Below are 13,007 nucleotides of genomic sequence, written 5' to 3' on the forward strand. Positions count from 1 at the left end.
CGGACCAGCTTCTACCCGCTACACTCTGCGCTCTCGTAGGCGACGCATGTAGCAGTCATTTTTCCGGTCACTGGCCCCTGGTGCTCCTGATTTGGCATAACATATCCTCTTCACGTGGGAGCTTTGTATTCACGGCAACCCGCATTGTGTATTGCACAAGGCCTTACGACCTCGTCGGCTGGGAATGTTCTCCTGAATGTGTATGCATTTTTTCAATTCTTTTAGACCAGACTCAACGCCGTAAGATGAGGACCCGAGGAGGGGGGCAGCAGCGCCCCAGTACATCGTCTGATTCCAGATCTGCCCGCCAGAGTGTCCGCAGTCATTCCGTCGCCACTTGGACCGTAGTAACTGACCACCGACCCGTCTCATGGCTTTCTCGGTCGAAATGGGCCGCTCAACCTCGACCGCTGAGAGGTGCCCGGTCTGAAGAAGTCCCGCTGCCCTTTCGAGCATTAACCCTCGAGGAACGTCATCCAGCAGATCCACCCCTCCCTCTGACGGAGGAAGAGCGCCGGATTCTTTGCCCGGCTTGTGGTGTACCAGAGATACATCGTAGCGCACACCGGAGGGGTCACACGAGAGAAGACTGAAGCAGAAATAACTCTCAGGTCTACAGCCTCCGATGTGGCAACTGCAGTGGACGTATTGCGAAGACTCCGGCCAGACCTGTTAAGAGAGCAGGGTGTTCTCCCGCGCCAGCTGGATGACGTCGTCCTGGACATGCCCGATGACTTCTAAAAAACTCTGATTAACTTTGCCCCCCCCCCCTCGTTTGTTTAGCAGACTGTATGTCTTGTTTTGGGATGGGGGAATATGGGGTGATATGACTCCGCACTGTTTTGAGCACGTGTTGTGCCGTAGGCACATGTTATCGCAAGCGCGCGATAACGGTTTGCACTCGGTACGCTCTTGGGGGCGTGGTAGACATCCTTAAAAGCCAGAGGTGACTAGGGAATGGGTGCTTCTCTGTCTGCGATGCGGTGAGGACGGTGACGGATGCATGCCTGGTAGGAAATAAACCTTTGTTCTTTGTTTGTTATTGCATTTTGTTGTGCTGCTTTCCTCGCCGGGAGCGGATGGGCGGACACCCCGAGAGTGGGAATGAGAGGTTTCCACAGAGGGTGTCGATTTACACCAAAAAGTAATCAGTTAGGGAAACATCCAAGTACCCTAAGCCCATCCCAAATTACCGAGAAGGCATCTCCCGCACCTGTTTTTTTTAAGGAATAGCAAGCCGGCGCTTGCCTAGCTGACATCTCCATTTTTGTGTGAATAAAGGGTGTGTGAAGGGTATCAACACCTTCGCGCCTCAGTGAACAGCGCACCCACGTACGGTGCATAAGAATGCATGTATTTTGTTTGAAGTGAACTGAAAAAAAAAGTCCTACACTGCATAATTTATTTGTGCCCCTCAATATCTCTCCCGCCGTTTGACAATCTCGCACCAAACACAAACGAATGCATACTTCGGCAGGGGTATGCCAGTCAAATGCATTCAATTACAAGTTTGCGAACAGGTCCCTTACGCACCAGCTCCCGTGGCGTGGTGGTTAGGATGATCGCTTTCAACACCGAGGCTGGGAGGTGACACGGGTTTGAACCCTTTCACCCGCTGTGCTGTCTGAGGTGTTTTTCTGGGTTTTCCGAAGGCTTTCCAGCGGCGCAGTTCCCCCTGAAGTCGGCCCAGGACGCATACTAACACCCCTGTCCCTCACTCCTTCCTGCTGTCCTGTATCCATCTGTCCACGTCTGTACGCCGCGTACAGCCAGAGTTGCTTCGCGGCGCTAATACACAATTAAAAAATAAAGGCCCCTTAGTCGCGGCTGAAGCACAATTAGAAATGAGTGATGAAAATTGATTGAATAACTTACAGAATTGAAGAACATCTGAGCGTCATTTCGAGCTTCATCATTGTCCTTAAAATTCTTGTGCATGACGTCATCAAATACGGCAAAAACTTGGAATGTGATCTGTTCTGGGAGTCCCTGAGACACAGCATCTTTCTTGTGCGCCCCAAAGGAGTGGAAGCGAGTATTATTGATAGGGCGAACCCATACTCGGAGACGTTGTATTTCGTAAGGGAACAAGTGGATGGAGGACATTGGGTGCTTCAATTTATTCACCAGTCATTCGTGGTTTACAGTGGATCTTTTTCACATACGCATCGTATCCTAGCGGCGCTCCAACGAACCACGCTCGGCGCACGTCAAATCAAATTCACGTGGGTAGCACAAAGGACCAAAACCGGTCCGTACTGGGGCCGACAAGGTCGCGCCATTCGTGCTGTCTCCCCACTGGTCCCCGCAGGTCCCCCAAACTCACCTCGGAAAAGCGTGCAACGAAGAAGGCCGCCACTAGATACCCCACTGTTGCCGTTCCGGATCACTTCAGCGCGCTAAGTTTAGCGGCAAAATGTTTTTGTTGTTTCTGCGTATGAATCTAGTCTTTATATGTCCAAATGAAACGCGTATAACAACTTTCTGTGTCGTGTTTCACTTTTTGGTCCCGTTTTTAAACGTGTTGAGCGATCGGAAGGATCTAGTGCACGGCTGCGTGTATCACATAGCGTACCTGTCGTACCAGGCGGCGCAGGCGCAGTCGTCCATTTCTCCTTCGGTGACTTGGCTTGGCTTGGATTGTGCTTCAACTGGATCTTTAGCGCGCTACAATCAAACGCAAGCCAACGTCTGGTAACAATGGGGTATCTAAGGGCGGCCTCCGGGATAGGACGCATCGGGATAGGAACAAATACATGGGAAAATGGCGACCTTGGGGGACCTGGGTCCCCGCTTCCGTCACCGCCATAGTATGCCATCTAGTGAGGACGGAGACAGTCCTCTCCCGCGCCTCAAGGTCATACGCATGCGCACGGGCCATTGTGAAAAAGGTCCATTGTCTATGCGCAAAGAATTCAAAGCCACGAGGACCGAATATTTCAAAGCAGTTTTACGTCCTCAAGTAAAGCGAGTAAGTAAAGTGAAATACAGTCACCGTGTAATGAATTGGGTAAAGTGGGGCTACTTGAAGACGGGGGCGATTTGAGGACAGCATGGGTTTTTCGTGTGGCATTTTCTTAGCATTAATTTTTTTCTCGTCTGTGACACCACTGTGAGCACAGTCGTTGTCTGGGCTTGGAAGTGACGTGTTGACGCTGTGCATGTGGCTTTCTAGACACACGTCAGACGCTGCTTTGCAGATGTGGTCGAGGTAAGACGGGCCTTTTTTTTTTTTCTTTTGTCTCATCTATAACTTTCACGAGCATTGATTTCCAGTTTGCTTCCTTCTGCTCCTCAGGTAATAAAACAGGACCTGGCCGTTATGATGCTGTGTCACTGCCGTGTGTTTCCGCGTCCATTATTCCTGGCTGACGTTTCGGCTGGCCCAAACAAAAGTCAGAATTTAAATGCGGAATTCATTTTTTGATGTCCTCAACTTACCCATAGGGTGGGGTAAGTTGATGAAAATGCACACTGTAATCTTTGGCTTGCACTTGAAGGGAGATGTAAGGGTTTAGAAATTCATAGCCATCGATACTGCAGACGTCAATAATCAGTAGCGCAGTTAGAAGGAGATAGGTGGCTCTCTTTCTTCTAGGTCTAACCTGGGAGGGGGGAATTTGCAACAACAGTAAGAAAATCGTCATAGTGAGAGACATCGACAAGCGCTTCAGTGCGTTGCCCAATGCTGGTTTCCAGCTTGCTCGTCTGTGAGTAAATCCGGGCTCTCGCTAATTTGTGGCTACTCGCAGTTAGCACCGTAACTATCGATCCAGTTTATATACAGGGTGTTTGCTCTAACGAAATTTTATTTAAAGCCAGCGATAAAAGAGAAACGAGCGCTACTTTTCAGCTACTTGATTAAGAAACAGGTGCTACTAGTGAAGCCTGCTTCTTACTCAAGTAGCAGAAAAGTACCACTTGCTTTTCTTTTATCGCTCGCTTTAAATAAAATTTCTGGACACGTTAGAGCAAACACCGTGTACATATGATGCCTTCGGCTTCGTACCACAACGCGGATCACGTAATGTGACACGGTCCAAATCGTGTTATGTTGAGTGGTGCTATATATAACACCACTCAACACAATGGTACAACCCTTCAATGGTAATGCTCAGGTGACAGAGGAGGAGGAGGAGTGTCGTTGGGAGGATCCCGAGAGGACTGCCTGCCTGATTAGGCAGGCATGTTTCTCGGGAAGGGAAAGGTGGTGGAGAGGAGGAGAGGAAAGGGTTAAGTGGAAGACCGAGCGGAATCCGCTCGGGGGGAGGATAGCTGCGTCCATGGGCCGACTTCACCGACCGGCATACGCCTATTACACATCTGAGGGAAACCCAGGAAAAACCCCAGACGGCACAGCCGGCCCGCGGATTCGAACCGCGGACCTCCCAGTCTCCAAGCGCACGCGTTACCGAGCTGGTCAGGTGACAGAAGTATTATTTTGGCCGGCATTCGCAAAAATCATTGATAAGAAAAATCTCCCTGAATGTGTATGACTAGTGCACGAACGCGCATTCTGTGACATTGTCGTGTTTGTACACCTGAGGTGGGGAAGGTGAGCCCGACCGAAGGTCGTCTTGATATTCTTAAAACAAAAATATAGCACCTAGCCGAAGGCGAAAAATCCGACTAATTAATTCTCATATGCCGACTCATCAGGTCACAAATCGTCATTACCACTTTGAAACATTTTGTCTAGATTTGAGAAGCACCGAGCAGTATTTCACCACATACGATGATGGCTCCGGCACTGTGTTATTTCGCAAATTTTACGAGTCGTACCGCTACTGAAACTAATTGCAATGAGGCTCGTGCAGATTATGTAACTCACTGCAGTAACTCCGGTGCGGCAATATGTTTTCCCGAGTCACGTGACCAAACGTGACGTCACTGCACAAGCCTCATTGTTCGTAGAAGAATGCGTCAGATATACACGAATGATTGTTCATGCGTATTAAACTGACACCGTAAATTTGGGTAATAAATTATGTTGTTGTTTTTCAGTCTGGGGGCTACGACACTCTGCACGCCAGACTACTACCAGCTGCTTCCCAACGATAAGCTGTTTAAGATCACACAATGTGTCGAGGTCACGATCAGAGAGTACCTTACGTGAGTGCATCAGTCTCTGTTTTACATTCCAACATCGTGTTTATGAGTATTTGCGGAGAAACGAAGAATGCATCAGGCATAATCCCAACGAGCAAGCCCTACAAGAAAAGCCAACTTAAGCACGTCGTATTTTCTTTCACAATTACAGGTCCCTGGAATTTAACGACACTGCAGGCGCGAAAAACTGCTTCTGGCGAAAATACGCCGACTCATTTCACAACGATGCCCTTCCCAACAGCATAATCAACGAACATCAACCCAGGCAGCACAATGTACTGAAAGTCGAGTGCAATAGGGGTGGATGGGTAGGTGGAAGGCCTTGAACATACTTGAGAATGAGATACGCGAAACTAAAGAACATTGATATGACACATACCGTCCACCCCTATTGCACTCGACTTTCAGTACATTGTGCTGCCTGGGAATGTTCCTTCCCTAAGCAGCACAATGTACTGAAAGTCGAGTGCAATAGGGGTGGACGGGTAGGTGGAAGGCCTTGAACAGACTCTTGAAACTAAAGAACATTGATAAGACACATACCGTCCACCCCTATTGCACTCGACTTTCAGTACATTTTGCTGCTTGGGAAGTCTGCAAAAAGGTGGAAGGAATGATCACGGAATATAAGGACAGGGGACTCTGCGAGAACGTACGTTGAAAATATGCAACAGCAATTTAAAGATTTCATCACCTTGAAATTCTAAAAGAACGGCGTCGCGTTAGCCGGAAGAGCCTTCTCTGCAGTAGATGTTGTATGAGAAAGAGAGAGAAAAAAAATTACCGAGTGTAACTCTAATGCGTGTAACTCCGCAAGATTTCTGTGCCGCACGCAGTGTGTTTCGAGGATGTCACCAAATTGCGAAACACACGTTTTACTTCATATGAAACTACTTGGAATTCTCTCGTAGATAGTTTTGGCGCAGATGGAGGTCGTTACGAATCGCTGATGCTGGTGGAGTTCGAGCTTTCCATTCGCTATTTCGCTACCTTCGCGAGATTCTGTTTGAAAATCTCCAATATGCACTCACGATCTAATCACCATCATATCTCACGATAACGGCGTTACGTCAACCTTAACAATCACGTCTGCATTAAAAGGTACAAAAGCATCGATACTGCGGATTGAAGTTCTCGAAATATGTAGGACATGTTGCTCGTCGCACAATCTCCGTGGCATACATGTTTTCGGACGTTGCTTCTATTTACCGAAAATGGTGCGAGAGTGACAATCTGCCGGAGAAGGCGGAGCACAACGCCATGCCCACCTTTATTGCACAGAGGTCGGGCAGGGTGTTTGGAATTACGTGTTGCGACGTTGTGTGAGGCAAATTTTTACAGATCACTCGCATGAAACACGCGATTCATATGATATCTCTCGAAACTTTCGTCTCGAGTGTCGACTGGGCAGATTCCCCGGACTCCCCCCTCCGCCCCCCCCCTGGGAAACTTCGAGGGGGAGCTCAGCCCCCCCACCCCCCTTGGGGGTAAATGATCTGAAAACCGCAAGAGGGTCCATCAGCTCTGTTCCAGCAGCTCGGTGCCGCCTGGGTGATACGTCGCAGTGCACCCGATTTGACTATATAACTAGCGTCCGAATGCCGTCACGGGAGTCTGCTCTCTGGCTGTCTTTCGTGAGCACACCAGTACCCGTGCCAGCAGACAGAAAAAAAAAATACTGCAAGTACTTATTGGCTGCAGTCTTAAGAGCAGTTCCCAGATACAGCGCTTCGCTTTATAGCGCTAGAAAATAGCGCTCAAAATTTGGCGCTGTTTTTCCGGTTGCCGTTCTCACGTACTACCGAGCACAGAGCGCTATCCTGCTGCACTCACGGGTTATCTCGTTGCGACGTGATGCACCGGTACTACCGTGATTGTTTGCTGCCCGCGTCGGGTATCTGCAGCATCGACGCGGATGACGCTTTCGATGCTCTGATCGCGATACCGAACTATAGCAACCAAACAGCCATGAATTGGCAGAAGCTCGGGCAGATGAAACTCGTGGCCGTTTCACGTCGTCGTGCCCTTCCCGCCTTGCTGCTTCGAGTGATCGGAAACAAAACAAACCCCAGCTTCCGCGACGTCACGGCTTAGAGACGCTCACGATTGGTTAACACAGACTCAGCGCTCAATATAGCGCTAAAAAAGTTGACCGGGGCTCTGCTTCGAAAAGAGTGGTTTTATAGCGGTTCGCAGCAATGCGAGGAGGAGAATATGGCGAAATTTTCTAGCGCTATGTAGGAAAGCACTATATGTGGGAACTGGCCTTTATTCATTCGTGTGGTGCCACACGGCGATATTCGATGGCCTTCACTGCCTGACAGATGCTCCTTAATGAGATTGCCAAAAACTGATTCGCTAATGAAACGATTTCCTCTCGCTCCCATTGTCTGCACAACCGTAACGGTTTTCGTCTGGCGCCAAACCGCATTGTACCGTGCTGCAGAAAGTTAGTTCATAATCTGAGATTACACGAGTAGTATTTGAGGAAAGAAACGACGACGAAGTTGGAAGTGAATTCTCACAGACCATAGCGAAAGAACGCATGGCGGAGTATTGGTGTTTTAAAAAAGCAGAGTTGCTTTAAATTTTTAATTCATGCCTTGATTAGTAATGCGTTGTTTTCATCCGAATCCTTACATCCTTTTAATAAATCGCTGGATCGCGTTCTCTTAAGTCGTTAATGCTTGGTATCACAGCGTTGGCGCATTATGGTCATAGTTACCGCTGCGCCAGTGAAACATCAATTATTACCATCATCATCAGCACGACAGCGCCAAAACGGGTGCGCCGACATCATCCTGCTTAACGATTTTGGAAACTAACGCGCAAACATGGCCTCTGTGGGTACGGTCATTCGTCGCCCTAATATCGTTGGACGAAGGTGGGTGTCACTTAAACTCTGCCACCATCGCATAGGTATGAAGCATGTGTGCATCAGTCAGGTGGAGTAAATACTGGTCGAGGCAAAGTCAAAGCTGGTAGGAAATTTAAATACCCTAGCTGTCTTTCGTCATTTCTAATATGCTCAACGTATTGACGACTTGTTAGTTGAAATTTAGGGGCATTGCGACGCGCCATTGAATGAACACGAATAGCCGAACAATTTTACGCTGTGCGTAACAGGAACTAAAATATACACCGCGTGGGCTGACCTTGCTTTCTTCGTGAACAAACCTCAACGTTGGTACAACGTGAGGCAATGTGTCCACTAGATGCCAAGCAACTGCTGGGTCCATTGACGGCATGCTGCCTGTGCTAGTTAGTGCAGTAAAATCACCATCTTTACAGGTCTGGAAGGAGAGCGAAGATATTTACCAAGCTGTCACTGCAAAGGGCTACAATACATCAAGGACCTCGGAGTGTCTATTCGACTGTGGCAACACAAGAATCAGAGACATCGAACACACTGACTACCACTTTAAAGCTCACTCTGCATTTGATGGCAGACCTTCCTCGAAAACAAAAGTGAGTAGTAACAAATTTATGCACGATCCATTTAAGTGACTAATTATCAGAGATGGCCAGTAGTTAACTACATGTAGTTAAACTATAGTTAAAAAGTTATTAACTATTTGCAGAAATGTAGTGGCAACTACTAGTTTAACTACTATTTCGAGTAGTTAACTTCAGTAGTGAGGTTACTGCAGGCGCCAACTACTTCCGATTTTGTCACCTTTATCGCTTCTTGTGATTCATATTAGGTTGTCCAAGAACACCATAGGATGGGATTGGTGTTGATGGACAGCGTTACGTTGTTATAACTACCTCCCCTGAAAAGTAGTTGAACTACTAGTTAAACTACTCCATCGCGATGCAGTTAGTGGTTATAGTTAAACTACTGTAGAAGTAGTTAGTGGCCATCACTGCTCATTATGTTTCGTGCTGAGTATCGAAAGTTATCCGTGGCTATGTACACACTGCTTCCGCGCAGAGAAGAAACAAAGCAGCAACGGAGTACTTCGAGTAAATTACGCCAGCGGCGTTGAGAAATATTATGTAATGTATGGGGGAGATATGAAGAATGTTACCTCAAAATATTTTATAGTTCGTACTCGGTGGGTACGCGGATGACACACATTTCGCTTCTAGTTTATTGTCTGTTTGTGCCCTTAACAGCCTGTCTTAGTGAACCGGATGTGCAGAAATCAACGACTACAAAATTATGATAAGCCAATCACTTTATTCCTTCCAAGTTGATGACGTCACTTTACTCATCTTTGATTTGACAGCCTAATTGAACATATCGTCTCGGAGTTGTCGGGACCTCCTAATACTCCCTAATATCAAGCCTTGCAAGCCACCTGCTAAAGAATGAAATAGGGGTAACCGAAGCGTAGTTACCCTTATTATTATTACACTTTTCATAATGAAGATTGAGTATTTCAGTTCAGTAAAACTTACTAAAACTAAATGAAATAAGAATAAAGTTTAATCAGAAGGGATTTTAAAAGGCGAATGACAGGCCGGGCGATGTGAAACCTGAACATAATCTCGTCTGTGGAGCCGGTCTTCTTAAGCCTAAATCGGGACTGCTCAGGCGCGGACGATGAGTGAGTTGACCTCCCGGGTCTGCAAATGCGACAGCGACACCTACATCTAATGTCGACGTTGTTGTCCTCCTTATTTCTGTCTTCGAAAGGGTGTGTAGTATAACTTGTCCTAATTGTCTTTCTGCGATACCCGACATTAGAGGTGAAAACAGCAAATGCCCGAATGTGATTTTAGCGAAGTCGTCAAGCTACTTTTTTATATAAGTTTTAACAACGTTTTAACAACGTTTTAACAACGTTTTAACAACGTTTTAGCAACGTTTTAGCAACGTTTTAACACGTAATACGTGAGCAAGTTCCGTACAACGTCCGATGCCTTCTACATACACAAAATATTCGAACGCGCGAACGAACACCCTCCTGTGCGTAATTCCTCTGTGGCCTTTCAAGAGGACGATGTTTTCACAGCATACGTAATCTACATCCACTGAACTCCTCAATAACCATTTCCAGACCCTACGCGGATATTTGTGATAACAGAGTAGAATAACTCGCAACGCCTTATAATTACACATTGGGTATACAACAAAGACAACAACGAAAATAAAAACGTGTGTTCCATTGGCGTAGAGAAGCGATGTCAGACCCACGCATTACTAATCGCACGAGCGTCGCGTGTAGTGTCTCCTGGAAACTGTGTTACGTATAGCGTTAACGCAGTCAAGGACAACTAATAACAATGGTTCTACCATTTCAGGAAAATATATGCATTTACGGTGAATGCGTCGACAAGACCGTGCTGGACTGGATAAAGCCCGAAGAGATGCCTTGAGGATCGTCCACTTCCAAGATGCGTAACACACTGCACTTCATTGCTATTGGATGGTGCTGGTGGTAACTGCACACTACAAACACATCATGTGGACACAATTTTCGTTCCCTAAACATTTATAAGAACGCATAAACGCCACAACTGAACTTAATCATCCTGAAATTAAAAAAAAATTCTACACTAGTTTACTTTCGTCCTGGATGGTGATATGATGCTAGTTTGGTGTTACACGTACGGTTCTTCACCCCTTTCGAAAAAAAATTAACAAAATACGGGATTTATATGGGACCAACACGTACAGCTTGGGACAAAAGTTTACGGAACACCGGGGTGTCACATTTCTCCAATGGAGCGACAACCTAGCAACAAAAACGAGTGGACATACATACTGAGAGATGGATCGAATAGCCCGCCACCCGTTTTCTATTCGATCGCTTCGTGACAGCTAGCAGGGAAGCGCTCCGATGAAGAAATACGCAGGTGTCGTGTTCCGTAAACTTTTGTCCCAAGCTGTACAAGAATATTGCACATGGAGCTTATGGGTCACCTGCGTATACACGTTTATATTATATGGGTACCCATATGGCCCGTATGACCCATACAGGAGTCTCCATATCCAATAATCCCGTTTAAACGTGAATCCATACAATTCCCATGTGGCCCATATCTCCATATGAGTATATGGGCCACATCAGAATTATGCGACCGCTTATACGGGAACCATGGAGCATAACGTTATGTACCTCGTGGAAGTAGCCGTTCCTCTTGTGGCTGTCGTATGCGAATGTGGACGAAAGTTGTACAGGGCGAATCCATTGACATCCAGTGGAATCCAAAATACATCTATAATCTAAAGCACCAAAGGGCATCGTAGTGGCGAAAGCAGGAAACTTGTCTCGGTCATCTAATTTATTTGGTTTCTATACATTGGCTGTGAAAGCTACCACTGCCATGAAGCAGCTAGATGATAAAGTTGTATGCGTGAAATTTATGTCCCATCTGTTCTGCACTAAACACAAGTCAGAAAAGAGCGTCGCAACTACCTTGAGCTCAATCTATTTGATCTCCTTCAACATCTCCGCGATGTATGTGTTCGTTTTACCAAGTCGGGTGCTTTCTGTATGTTCATCGAAACGAATCTGTCAAAGGTATCTGAATTCATACATTCCACGTTAGTAACGGATCCACTGTAGTATCACATATGACATCGTCGCCCTCAGCTTATGTGATGATCCCGGTTAATCAGTAGGGTAGCCAACACACTAAGCTGACTGATTGACTATTAGGTGATAGGAATCAACAGGGTAATAATTCAGCTGAAGAGATAATGTTAGAAAGCTACACGCTCACGTACAGAGCGAGCAATACGTAATGAACTACGAAGGATGTTCAAGACAAACCAGGACTTTCTCCTCATTTTCACACGCGACTAGCCTCCGCATTCACCAAGTGGTGGTCCAAAGTTTGTGCAAAACAGAAGACACGTGCTGGACAAGATGGCCGACAACTACGTGAGCGCGCACATCTAACAGCGAACTGTCATGAAATTTATCGTGAATGAAGGCGTAAAGTCATCTAAAATTCACAGAAGACTCCAGGCTCAGTATGGCCACCATACACTTAGCCGCAGCAGAGCATTTGAGTGGTGCAAACGGTTCCGAGACAGCCGTGCATCAGTGCAGCAGCATCCCGGCCGGGGTGGGTCAGAGCCCAGTGTCAGAGTTCCTGAGAACATCCAACTTGTGGAGCGCATGATCCTCATGAACGGACGGAGGGATAACACGTCTCGGACTGCTCGAAACACGGACTTTTCTGTTGGAACGTTAAACACTATCATTCATGAACACCTCCAGTTTCGGAAAGTTAGTGCCCGTTGGGTCACGAGGCAGCTCCCCGTGTTTGACCAGCAGAGAGGACTGGAAATCTCCCAAGAGCTAAGGCACAATTTCGACACTGAAGGACAGCCGTTCCTCGATAGGATCATCACGTGCGATGAAAGGTGGGTGCACCATTTCACTCCAAACAGTGGAACCTTCCGGACTCGCCAACTCCCAAGAAGTTCTGAAGCACCCCGTCTGCAGGTAAGGTCATGACCCCGGTTTTTTGGAACAAGGTCTGCGTTGCTCATGTTGATTTTCTGCCCAGTGGTACCACCATCAATAATGAATAATATTACTGCCGGGTTCTCAGGAATGTGCATATGGCGCTGAAGCAAAAGCGGCCGGGCCTCATCACTAAACGAATCCTCCTCCTACAGGACAATGCACGCACGCATACCGCGCATCTCGCGACGCGCACCTTGCAGGAACTTGGCTGGGAGTTGCTGCCACATCCCCCTTACAGTCCAGACCTCCAGTCCAGTTACAGACCATTAGGGGATTGTAATCGTCGCACCATTCATGATAGCCCGACAGTATCTGCGGAAGCTGTTACAAAAGCCTCCCTTGATTCCCTTCTCGTTTCGTACACCTCCTGATCGCTCATCAGTTCGAGTTGGACATTGGTGAGCTTCACAGCGCTGCTCCATGCGAAGATGACGAGGAACACGGTACATAGGATATCCAACCCCATCT

At 47.2% G+C, this 13,007-nt stretch overlaps 1 long non-coding RNA gene across 1 annotated transcript; it reads left to right on the forward strand.

Annotated features, from left to right (window-relative positions):
* The first annotated feature begins 3,602 nt into the window (after positions 1-3,602).
* Positions 3,603-5,359, forward strand: LOC135377153 (uncharacterized). Its single transcript, XR_010418066.1, has 3 exons — positions 3,603-3,710; positions 5,005-5,112; positions 5,261-5,359. It is a non-coding gene; the product is annotated as an uncharacterized LOC135377153 (long non-coding RNA).
* Positions 5,360-13,007: the final 7,648 nt, after the last annotated feature.

The sequence above is a fragment of the Ornithodoros turicata genome, chromosome 1 (assembly GCF_037126465.1).
Source record: "Ornithodoros turicata isolate Travis chromosome 1, ASM3712646v1, whole genome shotgun sequence".
Taxonomy (NCBI): domain Eukaryota; kingdom Metazoa; phylum Arthropoda; class Arachnida; order Ixodida; family Argasidae; genus Ornithodoros; species Ornithodoros turicata.